Source organism: Micromesistius poutassou (assembly GCF_964030765.1).
Source record: "Micromesistius poutassou genome assembly, chromosome: 16".
NCBI classification, from domain to species: Eukaryota; Metazoa; Chordata; class Actinopteri; order Gadiformes; family Gadidae; genus Micromesistius; species Micromesistius poutassou.
In genome coordinates this window covers 17,256,469-17,275,979 of record NC_140286.1, presented here as the reverse complement: position 1 = coordinate 17,275,979, position 19,511 = coordinate 17,256,469, and the positions used below count along the sequence as shown (strand labels likewise).

The window sequence follows — 19,511 nt, the reverse complement described above, 5'->3', positions numbered from 1 at the left end:
GTCATGTCTAGTCATTGCTAGTCATTGTTATTGTTAGCTACATTAGCCTCTTTAGCAAACCAGCTCAAAAACGAACAACACAACTTTACATTGTATTGTATTTCATTAATACACAGGATCAGATGTTATAATCCCTTGTGCCAAAATCCAATGAAAACACATATTCAGAAGCCCCTGCCCAAACCAACCTTATAAGCACGCTGGCCACTAAGCTACCAACCAAAGGTGAAAAACACAAGACAAATGGCCCAACTAACAGCAGTAAACACAGCAGTATGCAGTATGCAGCATTTCATTGGGGTTATCAAGTGGGCACCCTCTTTCACCGATGTTTCGTTAAGTTAGGCCCACAACACCTCCTGAGGGCTTAACAATGGAACCAGCGTCCTGGAGTCACCCCCCTCTATGCTTCCACCACATTGCCACATTTAATGCATCTAAATACACATTAGCACATTAGTCAGCTGGCTTACCTTAGCTTGCACCCCAGGAAGTATGTTTTCTCCTTACCCACAGCCATTCACTTGCTCGAATGAATCTCATCCTGCTAGTCTCCATGCTCCATAGATCTCTCCATTTTATCTTCTTCTTCTCCACTCCCTCCCAATTCACCCACTGCCCTTGTTTTGCCTGCGACACTGCCTTAGTACATCTTACAGTCTCCTCTTGTCTATGTATTTCCTCCACTACCATTTTCCTCTTTTCTCCTGCAGAAGCCTTACCCCACAAGGGTTTATCTGTGTCCCTCCCTAAGCCCTCCCGCCCATGCTGAACATGGCCCATGATATCCCTATGACTAAGTGCTGATTGAGCTTGCTGAACCGCTTGTTTTGGTTTCCATTTCCTCCCTGCGTTAACTGTGGGTGCAACCCTCCTCACCACTGGGTCCTTGGACTGAGTAAGAGTCATTTCCAGTCTAACCTGAGCACATTTAAATTCTTCTGTCAGATTAGATATTGGCAACTCTACAATGCCCTTCCCATACAAGGCTATGCTGCTTAGGCAGCGTGGGACTCCGAGCCACTTTCTGACAAAAGAGTTGATCATTTTTTCCATCCTTTCTACCTTTGACAGAGGAACTTCATACACTGTCAATGGCCACATTAGCCAAGGCAATAAACCAAACAGCAGACACCACAACTTAAGCTTACCTGCCAGCCCTGACTTGTCTATTTTTGCAATACCTTGTCTAGTTTCCTGTCTTAATTCTTCAACCTGTGACTTATCACTAAGGCTTGCATCATACCACCTTCCCAGACTCTTCACTGGCTTCTCCAGAACTGTAGGCATCACCTCTTCATTTATAGCAAACTTCTTATCTACTACCTTCCCTTTAATGATTGAGAGACTCCTAGACTTAATTGGCTTCACCTTCATTCTAGCCCATTGCAGAGATTGCTATTTAACTTATCCAGCAACCTGCTGGTGCATGGAGCGGTTGACGTCATGGTTGTCATGTCGTCCATAAAGGCATGCACAGCAAGACCGTGCAATGCATAAATTGGTGAACAGAATAAAATAGCAATGTACTTGTGTTCCTTCTAGAATTTCTTTTGTTTTTTTCGAAGCTGGCAGCTCTGCTTTATGGGTGCAGCCATTTTTGTTGACAAGTCACCTCACTGAACTCGGTCTACTCTCAGAATTCCGAAGGGGACCGACCAAAAGGGGGCGTGCCTCCGTGAAATGCTACAAGAAAGCTGGGAGATTTCCCCACTTCTGGGCATCTGGAACACACCATAACGTCAGTGCTAACTTCAGCGCTAGTGTCACCGCTGCCTGAGCATCGTAAAAAGTAGTCAAATTCGGCGGGAAAAACCACCCAATCTGGCAACACTGCCTGCACGTCCTCGCACTCTAACCTCAGCGTAAATCAACGACACCAAATGAAAACCAAGCCGATGTGGAACTTAAACTGTGATTCTGAAAAAAGTATGAAGAGAATCGAAATTCTGTTTTCAGATTATTGAAGATACAAGTGTGTTGATTTGTTAAATGGTCTGAATGAAGGTTAACGTTGAAAATTAAAATATTATTTTGATGTCTTAAGTAGTTGAAGCGTCAAAAAGCGGTAAAAAAAAAAAAAAAAAAAGTTGAAAAACGCCTTTTTTTTTCTTACAGTTTACATGGAGTAAGTGGTGGTGTAAAATAACTTGATTTCGTAGTGGGCCTCGGTTGATAGAGGATATTGGTCTACAGATCAAATACGCTACCAAACACAAAAGGTAGCATTTTTTTGATAGGGTAGCACGATTTGAGACTCTGCTATCGTAGGATATGTGACCAGGGAGCATACATTGGCAGAACCCCGGCAGAAAGGATGAAGGAAGATCAAAGAGCAACAAAGCATGGAGGAGGGAGTCGTGGTGGATGAATGGATCAAACACAGGACAAGATATACAATACAACATATTTGTTATATTGTTTTATTTTCTGGTCAGGTTTCAGCAACACAACTACTTGATTAGGTTTGGCAGAAAGCCCTGAAGTCCAACTTATCCCATATCACAGGGTATAGAGAGTGGTAGCGCATCAATACTAAACACTAAATATGAATTGTTCAGGTTACGGGTGGGTTAATTGATTTAAACAGTATCAAGAACCTGCACTGTCCCTTTATTAAATACTGCAGATTATTTAGCTTGAAATTAGACATTCGCCAGAAATTCAAATTCATGTCAGCGTACGTGTCAACATTAGACTGGTATTGACTAAATACCAGTCATACCAGTTATAATTACAACTGTGAAAGGTATCAGAGATGTGTGCAACAGGAAATGCATGAAAAAAGCAATTATTTCAGGCAAAGGCTAAGATCTGGCCTGTCCTGGTGACCCAGGAAAGGATGGGAACGTTCAATTCATCTTACATGTCAACATCAGACTGGTATTGATAGAGTAAACACATAATATCAATTGTGAAAGGTATAAGAAAGTTGTGAAAACATCAAAAACATGGAAAAAGTGATTATTTCAGTCAACATATAGGGTGTGGCCTAGTCCTGGTGACCCTAGAAAGGATGTGAACATTTCACTTCAGCTTATATGTCAACATTAGCCTGGTATTGACTGAATACACTTATAATTACAACTGTGAAAGGTATCAGACATTTGTGAAAACAGGAAATGCATGAAAAAGGGCTATTAGTTGAATGAATGTTGCTACAATTTCACCTCCCCCCACTATTGCAACATTCTTGTTGGAATATAATGTCTAATTTCAAGTTTCAACTCATCTGAGGGTTTTTAAGTTTCGTTTTTGTGGGAATTGGGCGTTTTCTACTACACGTTGTCAACCCTGAATAGAATGTCTCATTTCAAGTTTCAATTCATCTGCGGTTTTTTAAGTTTTGTTTTTGTAGGAAATGGGCGTTTTCTACCACATGTTGGCTTCTGGAACACACCATAAGTCTTCCACTAGTGCTCTCATCTATCATCTGCTAACACGATGGGATTCATTGGCATTTTCTTCGTTCTTTCTTTGACAATATCAACCGGTAAGAATACCTTTTTGACCTTGACAAAACAAACTCACTTTTATATTATTTCGTTTAATCCGTCCTGTGGGAGGAAAAATGCTTCCATCCCTGCCTAGTGCCTATGTAGTGGCGATTCCTCTAAGACTGCAAGGGAAGCTGAGCTTCCCCTAAAATTTAAAAATTAAATTGTCAAATATATACTGTTGTGTTAACATTTCATTGACAAAAAATGCGTTAGGACACGTCCATCTCGAAGACGAGTCCACTCCGTTCAGAATCAGCTGCTTATCGCAGGTCGACTGACTCGATTTCCTTCTCATACATTCCTGTAGCATTACAGTGCATTTTCCTGTTGAAGCTCAGCGTCCATCCACTTCAAGGGGGCTGCATAGAACAGCTTTTTTTAGTTCGTCGAAAGTCGACGGTCATTGGATAATGCTGCGATTCTGTTTCTCCCACGGACGCTCAGCGTCTCTGGGGGTGAATGGAGGAGTGGGCTGGCCTGGACGCTGGGCTTCTGCGGGATGTTTGTAGGGTCTGCGAAAGACAGTTGCCGTTTGATTGACAACGATTTTGAACTATAAAAAATCGCCTCAGTCCCATCGCGGATTTTGCAAGCGAGTCGAAAGATAAACTGCAACGCATTTCTTGATATTTGCTTGGCGAAATTGCTTGACAATTTTCATTGTACATTTCATACACTTATTCACACAATTCCTTGCTTCAGTTTAACATAATTCCCACATTTCCTTGTTCAAGTTTAACATCGTTTTGATAGTTGGCCATCACTTTGATTCAGGGAGCCTGAGGTCTGAACTTCAGGTCCTGTATTCAGATCAGTACTTGCAGGGTGACAGGGGAAAGCTGTGTGATTTCTTGGTGTTCCTTAAAGACATGGAGTTGGACAGTGCAATGCCTCAGCTTTACAAACTGTTCTCATTAGTGGCAACAATTTGAGCTACATCTGCAGGTGTAGAAAGGAGCTTCTCCTGTTTAAAGCAGCTCAAGTCCTACACCCGTAACACAATGGGCCAACGCTGTTTAAGCAGCCTAGCTCTGCTGGCCACTGAGAGGACACTGGTCAAGTCACTGGAAAAGACAGCTAGTTGGTATGACAGAGCATTTCCTTGGAAAGGAACAGAGAGGATAATTTACATATACATAAATTGACAATTTATATAATGTAGGCCGAAAATGAGCTTCCCCTCTTTGAAAGACCAGCAGCCACCACTGCTATGTATTGACAATGTGTTTCTGTGTAGTTGGGGGATTAAGATGCTTCTCGTGTACCTCTGGAAACGTCCTCTCCTGCCTTAACACCGTTGAATGTCCCTTACTCATGGACCGCTGCTACACCAGCTCTGGTAACCCTTCTTCTTTTCTTTAAAAAAAATAATTCTGGAAGTATTTACAATACGCACTCTTTGATTTGTGTTCTTAAGATCATAAGTTGTAACATTACTGTATTATCAAACAGATATTGAAATAGCCAGACTTGTTGTTGAAAGAAATAATATTTAAAAAAATAAGAATAATACTATCTTGTTTTGCAGGGGAAACCTTGAACAAGGGATGTCAATCCAGCGCTGTGTGTGCCGTGGGCGGGGCCTTGAATGGGGCCTTCGGCGGGGCCTTGGGGGCCGGAGCTTGCTGCGAAGGCGATTTGTGTAACTTGTGGAACACCAGCAATAGCATCAGATCAAGCTTCATCCTCCTGCTGTTGTCTACCGCTGCACTGTATTTCATCTGATCTGTGGGTCTGCATGCACTCTAGAAACCTGGGGCCAGATACGCTAAGGTATCTCCAGATAATGAAGTCCTGTTCATTATCCGGAGACTATATGCTGCGTTTGCATTTAGATTACATCTAGGGCATATAGCAGATGCTTTTATCCAAAGCGACTTACAATAATTACATTTGATAGCAGAAAGAGAAACAATAGTATAACGCTGTCGGTATAGTAGGCTAAGGATGTTTCTGCCTTTCTACATTTCTGAAGAAGAGTTTCTACAAAGTTCCTAAGAATATTCTTTACTGCAATTCCTCAATAACTTCCTAATAACGTGTTAAGAAATGTTGTTCTATTCTTACAAACTTTTTTAATTTGGGCATGTGTTTGAATAAGTGTAAATCAATCACTTGTAATCTCTATAGTGAAAAGGTCAAATCCTGACAAGTGATAAACTAATTCGTAGTTAAGCATAGTGTTTAGTAGCCTGGACCTATGTATTTTTGTGTAAGTAGCATACTGTATAGAATGATTGATATGCTTACCTGATGGGCCTCAAAAATAAAACGATTTCAAAATCAACTTTTTAGGAAATTGTGATTTTTAAGGTTGATGGAATATACGTTTTACACATACTACCAGTGATGGTTTTGTGTTAACCTTTGTCACAACATAAATACCAATTGATAAACTATAAGGCATGTACGTGTAGCACGATTCAAATTAATGACTTTAGAATATGTGATGCTGTTTCTGTTTTCGACAAGGCAATTTAATACTGGTTGCAAAACAAGCAAAAAGTATGGAGAGAAAAAAAAAGGTGAATTTGCAAAAGTAGGCTAAGTTAGTTTTGTATGACTGACCAGAGAATATGTAATAGTGATGGGTCGTTTGCGACCGAATCAGTTCGAAGGAACGACTCTTTAACAAGAACGAACCGACCTGATTCCCGTTTCAGTTCTCTCTCGTTCGTCTCTATCGTTCGTTCTCCCAGACTCGACTCCCACTCGCTGACTCGCTGTTCACTGTGTTAAGTCAGCAGAGTGGTGAAGAGGGACTGGCCCGGGCAACAGCATCCCGATTCCGAACATGAAGCGCTCCTCAGCTGAAAGGAACTTAGTTGTAATGTTGGGTGTTGATTGATGACCGTTTGCAAGATCGTTTGAGAACGAGGGAGGAGCTGAGTCTGACCGACTCAGCTGAGAACTGTGCGTTCCATGATTCACCGCTACCGGAAACGCGACTGAACGAACAAACAAACGATTCTGAACGATTCTTCTTGGCGAACTGACTGACGTAAACTGAATCAAGGAAAAGAATCATGAAATCCACCACTTTGTCTCTAGGAAGAGAACTGACACTCTGGTAACTTCCTGTTTCTGAACTGGTTGCGGTAACACATCTCTGTCAATCAATCAATCAATCCTTTATTTAACCAGGTAGAAATTCATTGAGATTAAAATCTCTTTCACGAGAATGACCCGGCCAAGAAAGCAGCACCAAGATAAAATAAACACAATCAACAGTCACATACAATCCTCACAAACCACACTCAGCCGTTAAAGTAGTAAACGATTATAAATGCTATTTTAACAGCACGACAATCTAAAAAGCCAGTCGAAACTAGATGGAAAAAGTGTGTAGTTCAAAACGTGATGCAGCTTTTACTTCTTCGCCACCTACATAGTTTGTTATGTACGATCATTCAAAAACCCCATGTTATTTCCCATAGACATTTGACCGAGGGAACCGAAGCCTCGAAGGCGGGACTTAGGCCGTTTCTCAATTTGCGTTCTCGTCTGTACTCTTGTACTTGCGTTCTTCGTGAAACGTCATCAGTGGTAGCCCAAGTACTGTTCTAATTCCAAGTACGCGAGTACAGTCGTATTCTCGTCGTGTTCTCGATGCATTCCCATGTTTTAAAATATTAGTAGGCCTATGTAAGCTATAATAATAGGCTATATATAGGAACATTTTAAATATATAACAAAAATGTAGGCCTATTCATTCAAAATATTGACATACTATTTTAAAATGAAAGAGGCTGGGGTTTTGTTTGATATAATTTGTTCATATTGTATACGTCGCTGATAGAGGAAACCCATCGCAACGGCAATGAAAATCCCGGTCGGATCCATCCGATCGTGTGTGTGTGTGTGTGTGTGTGTGTGTGTGTGTGTGTGTGTGTGTGTGCTTTTCTATTCTAATCTGTGTAATTTCTCGCTCATTCGTTGTTATTATTATTCGTTATAATAGCCTACTTTCCAACTACATAGGCAGTTAGGCACGCGCATCTGTACCCAACATATAAAAAGTTGTGTGTATATAAATACACACGACAAGCATATCTTTTCATTTATATTCATTCAAAATATTAACATACTATTTTAAGATGAAAGAGGCTGGGGTTTAGTTTTATATAATTTGTTTATATTGTTCAGTAGTAGGCCTATATGCCTACATGAGGCCGTAAAGCACAGTTAACAGAGCTGAGGTGGTGACGTCATCGAGTCCGCTGCAGGTGCAGGTGCGTAGGCCTACTCGCGTTCTCGGAAGTCTGTACTTGGAAGGCCGGACTTGCCAAGTACGTACTTCCAAGTCCGCGAGTCTGTAGTTCGCGTACTTGGTATTGAGAAACGGCTATATTCTTCAGAGGTCTATTGGACAGTCTTGATGCGCCGCTGTGACGCAAGCGGTCTTCAAATGCGTCCTTCGAAGGATCCCAAGATTCGGCTGTATCTGAAGATTCATTGTGGTTTGGATTGTTTCAGAAATGGCGCGGAGAGAGCGGAAGAGGTATATACAATAAAATAAAAAGGTCAGGTATATAGTATAATATAAGTATGAAATATATATATAGCCTACATCAGATATTATAGGGCTGCTACTCTCTCTATTTTCACGATTGTTTGGACTTCTGCCTCTACTGCCGCCTCGCTCTCCGGTGGGAGTGCTCCGGTTCGTCCGGATTCGTGAGCTCAGAGGCGACGGACCCACTGACAGACGATCCATTCATCCAACCATCCATTAACCCTTACCTGTACATTTCCCTCTGAAGAACACACTAATGCTGTTCATTAAACTGCTTGAACACTTTTTTGTTTGCTTAGGAACTGTCTACCTGACATTATATAGGCTATATTATGTCAACTTCCCATGTTGTTTTCTTCATTTACAAAGTAAGTACCACTGGTCTGTGTCCATGATGAGTGTATTGAATTAGAATAAACCATTAAATAATATTCATTTGTGTTGTCAAATTTCTTGTGGGGTTATCATTACATATGTGGCTGTCAAAAGAAAGGTCCTCACTGTAGGCTTTTGCTTTTCTCTTCATGGAAGAGAAAAATTGAAACGTCATCTTATTGACTTATTAAGTTATAGATGGTTAGTTCAGGTTATAGTTAGAGATTGTTAGTTTAGTTTAGAGGTGGTTATGCCGCCTTCAAAACAACTCGGAGGTTCGGAAGCTCTTACGTGTCTTTACGTAAACCTTCCCTTCTTCCGAAATAAAGGCGGGCGCGTCCACGGTCCTGGTAATAATGGTGTGTTCCAGACGCCTCGGACACCACCCGTCCCGAGTTGCAACTGGGGAAATCTCCCAGCTTTCTTGTGGCATTTCTCGGAGGCACGCCCCCTTTTGGTCGCGCCCCCTCGGAATTCTGAGAGTAGACTAAGCGATGTGATGACGCTCTCAACATTTTCTTTGTATTTGTACCACATTGGTCATTTTAATGTTTTAAAAAATGTAAAAATCTGGCCCCAGTTTCATGTATATATATACATACGTATATATATATATGTATGTATATATATATAAGGCTAAAGTGAGAACACTGACAATGTGGTCATTCTTTGTGACTTTGCACATGACGTTGTGATGACGTCACCCTGTGGTAGCACGGGTCGCCCACTAGGGGGCAACACGGCCGCATGGTGGATGTTTGTTTATTATTGATTGAGTTTAGCATAATAATAAAATAATATTGGAGGGCTGGCCAGTAGCCATGAAACGGTAGATGAGCAGAGAAACAAGTCAGTCGCTATGGAGACCGATGCCTTCCTCGGCCAATGGATTATGTGTGTGTGTGTGTGTGTGTGTGTGTGTGTGTGTGTGTGTGTGTGTGTAGAAGGCTTCCTGTTGTACGTGTTAGGAAGGCTTCGTCTGGAGGAGATATGGAAGACATGAATCATAGAACAGGCCGAACAATGTTTATTGTAAGAAATAACTTTTAATTGGTTAACAGGAATGGAACGATCCATTCATAGCCGTTAACAAGAAAACACTTTCATCTTTCACTGTTAATGATCCACAGGCTGCACTGAGACCTTCACTGACCATCCTGTACCGCAGTGAACCCCAATTAGCGGCCCGCGGGCCAGATCCGGCCCGCAGGAGCCAAATGTCCGGCCCGCGCTGACCCAGTGGCATTCATATGTAAAAAAAATAAATAAAAGTTTTTGGTTGTTTTTGTTTACAGACTGATGTTATTTGCTACACATATTTAAAAAGTTTAAAACTAATGTCACATATTGTGGTATCACATTTTAAAGCTAACTAACTAAAATCTTCCTGTGTCTCTTAGAGAGGGAGGGAGAGACATATAGAGAGGGGAAGAGAGTGGATGTGAACACACACTGATCTGGATGGATGGCACCAGGCCCAATGCCCTGTTGAAGACACACTGTGCTGATGCTATTAAGTTTTTATGTTTGGGGCTGCTGCACTGTGTGCGTGTTTGTTTGCTGGACTTTTTGTTTGCTGATGTTCCAGCGGCATTTTAATAAATTAATGGTAGGTTTTGGACAAATTTTGTTTCAAGAGAGCATTATTGTGTGACTCCTAACACAGGGTATTTTCAACTACTACTAATAATTATAGTAATGATAATTAAAGCAAAATGTGCACATAAAAATAGCGAATTAAAAAAATGTAACGATATCTCGGCCCTTGGCGTGGCATGCTTGACCAAATTTGGCCCTCTGGCAAAACTAATTGGGGAACCCTGCTGTACCGTCTATGATACTATACTCATATATACACACACACATATAGATTACATTTATATATGATACTATGTTTCAACATACTAGAGACTAGCAGGCAAACAGTACTTACAAAATAACATGAGGAGATGTAACACACACACACACACACACACACACACACACACACACACACACACACACACACACACACACACACACACACACACACACACACACACACACACACACACACACACACACACACACACACACACACACACACACACACCTAGAGCTGAGTGTGTGAGGAGACACCACACACTGTAACACCTCTGGTCCAGGCTTCACCTGCTGGTCTAACACTAAAATAAGGGAAGATGTTGTCAGTGAAAGTGTGTTGATGGGTGTAGATGAGTCATGTCTTCAGGGTCGTAGAAGGACACATCCCCTCCATCATAGTCCAGCTGGACTCTGATCCTCTCTGGAGTCCTCTTTAATGTCAGGGTTTTATTAGTACCCTGACTGTACCTTCCACTGGTATGGAGTAAACACCAGTTTCCATTATCTGGTGAAGCAGTACACTCTCCTCTCCTGTCCACTGACTCTTTAGCAACACCAATTAACCAGTCAGGAAGGTCTCCCACCTCCACCTCCCAGCAGTGTTCCCTGAGCTGAAGCCCTCAGAACCCAGAACATTAAAGTACCTACTGAACCTCTCTGGGTTGTCATGAACCTTCTGGAATACATTTCTATGTCTCACGCTGGTCAGATCACCAGACAGAGAGAGCCAGCTTGATGCAGTGTTTGGGTCCAGAATAACGGGGCTGAAGGTGGTCCTCCGCCCCATCTCCTCCCAGACTCTGTGGGCCAGGTTTCCCAGGTGTTTGGCCTTGTCCAGCAGCGCTCCAGGAAGCAGCTGGGGATCAGAACCGGAGAGCAGGGTTCTGGTGCGGGTCCGGGAGCGCGTGGAAGTGCTGAGGAACGCCGCGCCGTCCTTCTGCAGGTCTGCCTCTACAGCCGAGAGACCCTCTGAGAGAGACCGGATCTGCTCCTCAAGGGTCTTCCTCTGCAGGAGGATCCTCTTCCTCTTCTGCTCCTCTTCCTCTCTCAGGGCCGCCACTCTGGCCTCCTCTTCCTCGCTCAGGAACCGCTGAAGCTGTTCAAACTCTGCTCTGATCCGCCTCTCGGTCTTCACCCGCTGTCCCTTGAGGTGAAGAACCATGGCCTCATACGTCTTCTCCAGCTCCTGGTGTCTCCTCCTTCTGTCCTGTAGAGCCGTGAGGTCAGGTGTCAGCTGCTGCTTCAGCTCCTGGACTTGTTCCTCTTGAAGAACCACCCAGTGACCTGTGATGGAAAAATATTTTTATGAAGCTTTGTTTCACCCTGCTTCTCCTCAGTGTCGTTTAAAATGTTGATCTTTGTGCTTGGTGTGATGGTAAAAATCAGTTTCACATTATGTGTCTCTGTGTCTGTTGGAATGTGCCGGTGTTCAGTGAACCCCTTTCGGGGGATGTGTTTTCGGGCGAAGGTTGTATTTGACTCCCAAAGGGAAGGCAGACAGTGTTCCAACTGATGAGGGCCGGTCGCAAACCCATTTTATAACATCCTGAGGAGGTTCATCGATAGATTACCATCTGGTTAACAAAGGGTTATTGGGGGGCACAGCTGCCCTCAGAATCCCAACACCTAAACTAACCATCTCTAACCCAACACCTAAACTAACCATCTCTAACCCAACACCTAAACTAACCCAACCCAACACCTAAACTAACAATCTCTAACCCAACAACTAAACTAACCATCTCTAACCTAACACCTTAAGTAACCATCTCAACTAAACTGACCATCTGTGTGTTCACACCGCACATTGAAACATGTCGCGGGGCGACACGTTTCAGTCAACGTAGAGTCAACTTATTGTCATATGTCATAAGGGGCAGATTTCCAAAACGGCTTGTAACGGCTAATCACACCACACCTGGTGGCATGTCATGGGACCTTTAATAGCCTAAAAATATTAATCATAATAAAATGTTTTAATGAATTACTAGACAAGATGGCTGTCAAGCTTTATATTAACCAGCCAAATAAAATTCCACTAGGCAAATGGTCTGTAAACGCCGGCTAGTGGAAACCATGGCCCAGGTCAACAGATCACTGGAATTCTATGTTCAGCCTTTACAAGGGAGGTTCTCACATCAGATCTCTTTACCCATTTTCTGTTCCAGGTCAGTCATAAGATCTCGCAGAGGGAGCATCTGTAGAATCTGCAGCATGGCCTGCAGCGCCGTGTCCGGTCCGTAGTGTCGCAGCATGACTCCAGCCAGGTCCGTGGTGTCCTTGTCCTCCAGCCAGCTCTTGGGGATGGCCTCATGGGAAGACATCCTTAGCCCGCTGAGATGGAATCTGAACTTCTTCAGATCGCCCTTCCCCAGATCTTCCAGGATTCCCAGGAGCAAAGGGCCCGGTGGCCCTAGACCTCTAGGGGGCAACGGGGCTGTCTGCAGAAACACACGGTCAACATACCAACCTGCTTCCTGAGGAGATGAGTGACAATAAGCATCTGGGTAACCCCAGTGCAGCACAATGGGGCTGTAGCAGGGTCAATGAGTGGGCGGAGACAGAGTTGGCGATTGATCCAGCCGGTTCGCTTTTAATGTTCAAAAGCGAACAACAAGTAAATCATATAGCAAAAGGAATTGATCAGTAGTGTCCAAAACACGGCGGCCAGGCTCTCTGCCCCTTTGGCCGCTGTCTCTCCTGTCCGCTTGAGCGTCTCTCCGCTCTCTGTTTCTCCTCTACTGAAAGGCAAAGCAGACACATAAATACACACTTCCAGATTGGGTCTGATTGCGGACACCTGTCCGCAATCAGACCCAATCGCCCCAGCAGACCCGGTGCTCCATACTCCCCCTACAGGCCAGACGCCGCCCCCCTCCACAGGGGCATAATAGTGGTTTCATAAACTGTCCACTATGAAAATATCATCCATCCTTGTGCCAGGGGCGGAGTGGCCGTCGGGACGATGGGGAGTTTTCCCGGTCGGCCGGTCGGCCACTGAGGTCAGGTGGACCAGCCCACATTTAATGTGAGCTGCCGCGAGACGTGTGTAAGCCGGGCCTATGCGTTATACATCATTATTCTACTTCAGCGCTCGTCCGCGATCCCGTCAACAATCGCGATCGCTACACCACTGGGCTGGTGGTGGGCCGGTGGTGGGCTGGGCTGGGCCGGTCAGAATTCTCCCGGTGGCTTCTAGTGCCCCACTCCGCCCCTGCCTTGTGCCGTGTGGAGATGACAAAATCTAATCTACTACAATTATACAATCTATTAACTTAAAGTGGTAATCTTGTTTGTTCTCTTTGCTATGGCGATAGCGATAAGCGGTAAAAATCGCCAAGGCATTTTCCGACAAGCAGCACTAGTCCTTCAGAGACTGAAGCAGTACGGTTACGTTGTATGGCCGGACCAATAAAGAAAACTTAGATCACTACAGACAATGAGACTTCAAAATCAAGTTAAAAACCGATAACTGGTACAAAACTGGTACCAACTACCTTGTGGGCCGCTTGTGATTTTTCTAACAGTTAATTCTTCGCTACAGTTACCACCATTTTGTTCATGAGTTTTAGGCGTTACATTTTCCTTAGCTATCCTTGTCTTTGTGTGTGAGTGTTATAATGAGCGATAGCGTATCTGATACTGTAGCAAATCACAAGCTGCTCAGTACTAATTTATTAACATGAAAACCTTTGTAACGATTCATTTAAATCAAAATAGTGATGCAAGAAGTAGGAAGTCTTACGATCGGTGTCCAGGGGGTCTGTGTCCTGGGGGTCTGTGTCCTGGGGGTCTGTGTCCTGGGGGTCTCTGTCCAGGGGGTCTGTGTCCTGGGGTCTCTGTCCTGGGGGTCTGTGTCCTGGGGGTCTGTGTCCTGGGGGTCTCTGTCCTGGGGGTCTGTGTCCTGGGGGTCTGTGTCCTGGGGGTCTGTGTCCTGGGGGTCTCTGTCTTCTGCAGCGTTGGGATCGCCACCTTGCTGGCCTTCTGGAACTTTCTATGTGGTTCCTCTCCTGGGCAGGGCGGTGAGGATGTAGCAGCCCCGTCTTGGGATGGGCTGGTGTTCACGACGCCATTCAGGACAGGTTCAGGATTGTCCTTCAAACCTCGAAGCAATGCCATAATCTTCACAGCAGGACCTCTGGGTCTTCAAAGTCCTGCTTCTGGAAACACAAGACAGTCCCCAGACACGTGTCCATGTAGGAGCTGGTCTGCGTGTTTGCCATCTATCTTTGCATACTCTGTTATCCATTGGTAGACCTGCTCCCTGCTCCATCGCTCCACGTACTCTGGAGACGGAGACTGAAAGGTGCGACCTTGCTTCAACAGTTCCAGGTGTGCTGTCATTTTAACAGCAGTGCCGTGTTCTTTGGTCAGATCCAAAATGTCGCCCTTGTCAAAGAACTTGATAAACTCTCCTGAGACCCCCTCCTCAAAGAACCTGTGAGCGAGAGTCGGGCTGACTTTGACCAAGGTTGTCAACCACTGACACACCTCCTCCTTCGTCCATTTCTCAATCTCAGGTTCCAGCACAGTTACAGGGTCGTCCATTTTGGATCACCTAGAGTGAATAAGAGTTGACAGTGAACACCTCTCTCTCTCTCTCTCTCATTTTAGATCAAATACTTACATGTTTTTATCAAGGGCTGTCAAATGATTACAAGAAATATTGACATTAATCACATTATCAACATTTTCTGGGAAAGGGCCTCAAATTATGTATCTATTGAAGTACAGTTTAAAATGATGTAATTGTTGCTTTATCAGTATCAATAAAATCGATTAGTTGTACTTTGCAGCAAATAATGTATTTTATATATTATATATAGCCTATTTGATTTGTTAAATGTCATGAAGCCCAATAAGATACATTATTTACAAAGTCCTTAGTTTTAACGTCATATAGTTTGATATAAGTGTAACAGGCAAGAACACAAATGCCACAGTGGCCAAAGTGGTAGTGACGCCAGCTCTAAAATCACGAGGTTGCATCTTCGATTCTTTCCACAGTCAGATTTATTTTTACTCTTATAGTCCAACTTATTGATTCGTCGCTTGGGCTGTCGCACCGCCCTTTTTAAGGCGCGTCTGCCAGTCGTGCTCCACTGTATTCTTGTCTCAGCGTACGCGCGGACAGACCGACACACCGGAAAAGCACTAGATATCCAAAGAAGGGCGAGTTCGTTGAGATAGATCCGATCTGACACTATACATGGACAGTCACATGAACACGGCTGATTTACAATGTTTTTTTCCCCCCATTTTTCTGTACTCTTTTTCAAAATTCGGTCTGTTTTTATGTGTACTTTTGAACTGTGTGGTTGAAAAATTACATTACAAATTACATTTCAAGGCATGTATTCTGTAACTGAAACTAGTTCTTGCAAGTTTATTCTATGAAAGGCACGTAGCAGAGACACCTCTGTTCAGAAGAAGACTGCACCTACTGCCGTGTCTCAGATCCGAAACTATGTGCTTGAAGCGTGACCGTGGCATCACTTCTGGCTGGCATCAGACACTGTGCTAAGCCCTTAAACTTAGCGTCGCCACCATAAAAGCGTCTCGACGCTTTTGAAGGCAAATTAATCGCATTCATAGCAGCCAGCCACAGTCAACACCGTGGCTGCTACCAAAGCAGCTGTAGCTGGCTTGCAGAGCGCCTTCGGCCATGCGATTGAACAATCAACCAGTACAGGCGGAGCGTACGGACTCGCGGACTCGTCGACAAAGTGGTGAACTCCCAAAAGCAGCCGCTAGAGGGAGCGCGGGGCGCGCCTAACCTTAACCGCATTAAGGTTTCCACTTAAATCCAGCTAATTACCTATAATAATAAAAATAATATAATAATTATACCATTATTCTATAATAAGAATAATGGTCCTTTCCCTAACTCTAACCCTATTCTAGAAGTGGATTTCAATCGCTGAAACACTCCACGTGAAAGTGAAACAAGTTTTGCCTACACAAGCCTATCCCGACTTCCTGAATATGATATAACATAGATATATATAATAATATGGACTAGGCCTACCTATCTCCCGCCTCCTGGGACGTCCAGAACCCAGAGGAACCCGCTCTGTCGTGATGAACTGTGTTTTAGGCCTACTAGGTTAAAGCTTCATGAACTCATCTGTCATCATCTGTCCAGACTCAAGGTGGAGGGTGGGGGTGTGGCCCTGAGCAGCTTGCGGCCACGGTACCATGCGCTAGTGTTTACAGTGGAACACTGAACACTCCGGGTGCTCCGGCGGGAGTCCTGGAGCTCTATATCTAAATAATATCATATTATATTTAGATATCTATATAATATAATATATATATTATCATGGTCAAAAGCTGTTTGCGCCTCCGGATGATATTATGAATCTCAAACGACTGTGTCTGGTTCTCAGACGCCTCTGGTTCTTCCACTTCCACGTCAATATTAAGTATAGACTGAACCGCGAAATGGAGGAATATTGACTAAATACCAGTCATATCAGTTATAATTACAACCGTGAAAAGTATCAGAAATGTGTGCAACAGGAAATGCATGAAAAAAGCAATTATTTCAGGCAAAGGCTAAGATCTGGCCTGTCCTGGTGACCCAGGATAGGATGGGAACGTTTGAATTCAGCTTATATGTCAACTTCAGACTGGTATTGATACAGTAAACACATAATATAAATTGTGAAAGGTATAAGAAAGTTGTGAAAACATCAAACACAACATCAACGTCAACATACAGGGTGTGGCCTAGTCCTGGTGACCCTAGAAAGGATGTGAACATTTCAATTCAGCTTATATGTCAACATTAGACTGGTATTGACTAAATACACTTATAATTACAAATGTGAAAGGTATCAGAAATTTGTGAAAACAAGAAATGCATGAAAAAGGGCTATTAGTTGAATGAATGTTGCTACCATTTCACCTCCCCCCACTATTGCAACATTCTTGTTGGAATATAATGTCTAATTTCAAATTTCAACTCATCTGAGGGTTTTTAAGTTTTGTTTTTGTAGGAATTGGGCGTTTTCTACCACACGTTGTCAACCCTGAATAGAATGTCTCATTTCAAGTATCAAATCATCTGCGGTTTTTTAAGTCTCGTTTCATAGGAATTGGGCGTTTTCTCCCACACGGTGGCATCTGGCATCTGGAACACACGTCTTCCACAAGTGCTCTCATCTATCATCTGCTAACACGATGGGATTCATTGGCATTTTCTTCGTTCTTTCTTTGACAATATCAACCGGTAAGAATACCTTTTTGACCTTAACAAAACAAACTCACTTTTATGTTATTTCGTTTAATCCGTCCTGTGGGAGGGAAAATGCTTCCATCCCAGCCTAGTGCCTATCCCAGCCTAGTGGCGATTTCTCTAAGACTGCAAGGGAATCTCAGCTTCCCCTAAAATTTAAAAATTAAATGGTCAAATATATACTGTTGTGTTAACATTTCATTGACAAAAAATGCGTTAGGACACGTCCATCTCGAAGACGAGTCCACTCCGTTCAGAATCAGCTGCTAATCGCAGGTCGACTGACTCGATTTCCTTCTCATACATTCCTGTAGCATTACAGTGCATTTTCCTGTTGAAGCTCAGCGTCCATCCACTTCAAGGGGGCTGCATAGAACAGCTTTTTTTAGTTCGTCGAAAGTCGACGGTCATTGGATAATGCTGCGATTCTGTTCCTCCCACGGACGCTCAGCGTCTCTGGGGGTGAATGGAGGAGTGGGCTGGCCTGGACGCTGGGCTTCTGCAGGGTGATTGGAGGGTCTGGGAAAGACAGAGTTGCCGTTTGATTGACAGCGATTTGGAACTATAAAAAATCGCTGGAGCTCTCTTCATTCCTCAGTCCCATCGCAGATTTTGCAAGCGAGTCGAAAGAGAAACTGCAACGTATTTCTTGATATTTGCTTGGCGAAATTGCTTGACAATTTTCATCGTACATTTCATATACTTATTCACACAATTCCTTGCTTCAGTATAACATAATTCCCACATTTCCTTGTTCAAGTTTAATATCGTTTTGATAGTTGGCCATCACTTTGATTCAGGGAGCCTGAGGTCTGAACTTCAAGTCCTGTATTCAGATCAGGACTTGCAGGGTGACAGGGGAAAGCTGTGTGATTTCTTGGTGTTCCTTAAAGACATGGAGTTGGACAGTGCAATGCCTCAGCTTTACAAACTGTTCTCATCAGTGGCAACAATTGGAGCTACATCTGCAGGTGTAGAAAGGAGCTTCTCCTGTTTAAAGCGGCTCAAGTCCTACACCCGTAACACAATGGCCCAAGGCCGTTTAAGCAGCCTAGCTCTGCTGGCCACTGAGAGGACACTGGTGAAGTCACTGGAAAAGACAGCTAGTTGGTATGACAGAGCATTTCCTTGGAAAGGAACAGAGAGGATAATTTACATATACATAAATTGACAATTTATATGATGTAGGCCGAAAATGAGCTTCCCCTCTTTGAAAGACCAGCAGCCACCACTGCTATGTATTGACAATGTGTTTCTGTGTAGTTGGGGGATTAAAATGCTTCTCGTGTACCTCTGGAAACGTCCTCTCCTGCCTTAACACCGTTGAATGTCCCTTACTCATGGACCGCTGCTACACCAGCTCTGGTAACCCTTCTTCTTTTCTTTAAAAAAATATAATTCTGGAAGTATTTACAATACGCACTCTATCTGATTTGTGTTCTTAAGATCATAAGTTGTAACATTACTGTATTATCAAACTGATATTGAAATAGCCAGACTTGTTGTTGAAATAAAAAAATAAAAATAAGAATAATACTATCTTGTTTTGCAGGGGAAACCTTGAACAAGGGATGTCAATCCAGCGCTGTGTGTGCCGTGGACGGGGCCATGGGCGGGGCCTTTGGGGCCGGAGCTTGCTGCGAAGGCGATTTGTGTAACTTGTGGAACACCAGCAATAGCATCAGATCAAGCTTCATCCTCCTGCTGTTGTCCACCGCTGCACTGTATTTCATCTGATCTGTGGGTCTGCATGCACTCTAGAAACCTGGGGCCAGATACGCTAAGGTATCTCCAGATAATGAAGTCCTGTTCATTATCCGGAGACTATATGCTGCGTTTGCATTTAGATTACATTTAGGGCATTTAGCAGATGCTTTTATCCAAAGCGACTTACAATAATTACATTTGATAGCAGAAAGAGAAACAATAGTATAACGCTGTCGGTATAGTAGGCTAAGGATGTTTCTGCCTTTCTACATTTCTGAAGAAGAGTTTCTACAAAGTTCCTAAGAATATT

At 43.5% G+C, this 19,511-nt stretch overlaps 2 long non-coding RNA genes and 1 pseudogene across 3 annotated transcripts; 2 read left to right on the top strand and 1 right to left on the bottom strand.

The window, feature by feature from the left end:
- Positions 1–3,345: 3,345 nt before the first annotated feature.
- On the top strand, positions 3,346–5,787 carry LOC311360514. The gene is made up of 3 exons (XR_014638439.1): positions 3,346–3,493; positions 4,738–4,839; positions 5,029–5,787. It is a non-coding gene; the product is annotated as an uncharacterized lncRNA (long non-coding RNA).
- Positions 5,788–9,468: 3,681 nt separating this feature from the next.
- On the bottom strand, positions 9,469–16,387 carry LOC311360868 (annotated as a pseudogene). Its single transcript has 4 exons — positions 16,283–16,387; positions 14,000–14,812; positions 12,407–12,695; positions 9,469–11,538 (listed from the first exon to the last, which is right to left on the bottom strand). The product of its transcript is annotated as an uncharacterized misc_RNA (transcript).
- Positions 16,388–17,348: 961 nt separating this feature from the next.
- On the top strand, positions 17,349–19,187 carry LOC311360867. Its single transcript, XR_014638501.1, has 3 exons — positions 17,349–17,488; positions 18,758–18,859; positions 19,047–19,187. It is a non-coding gene; the product is annotated as an uncharacterized lncRNA (long non-coding RNA).
- Positions 19,188–19,511: the final 324 nt, after the last annotated feature.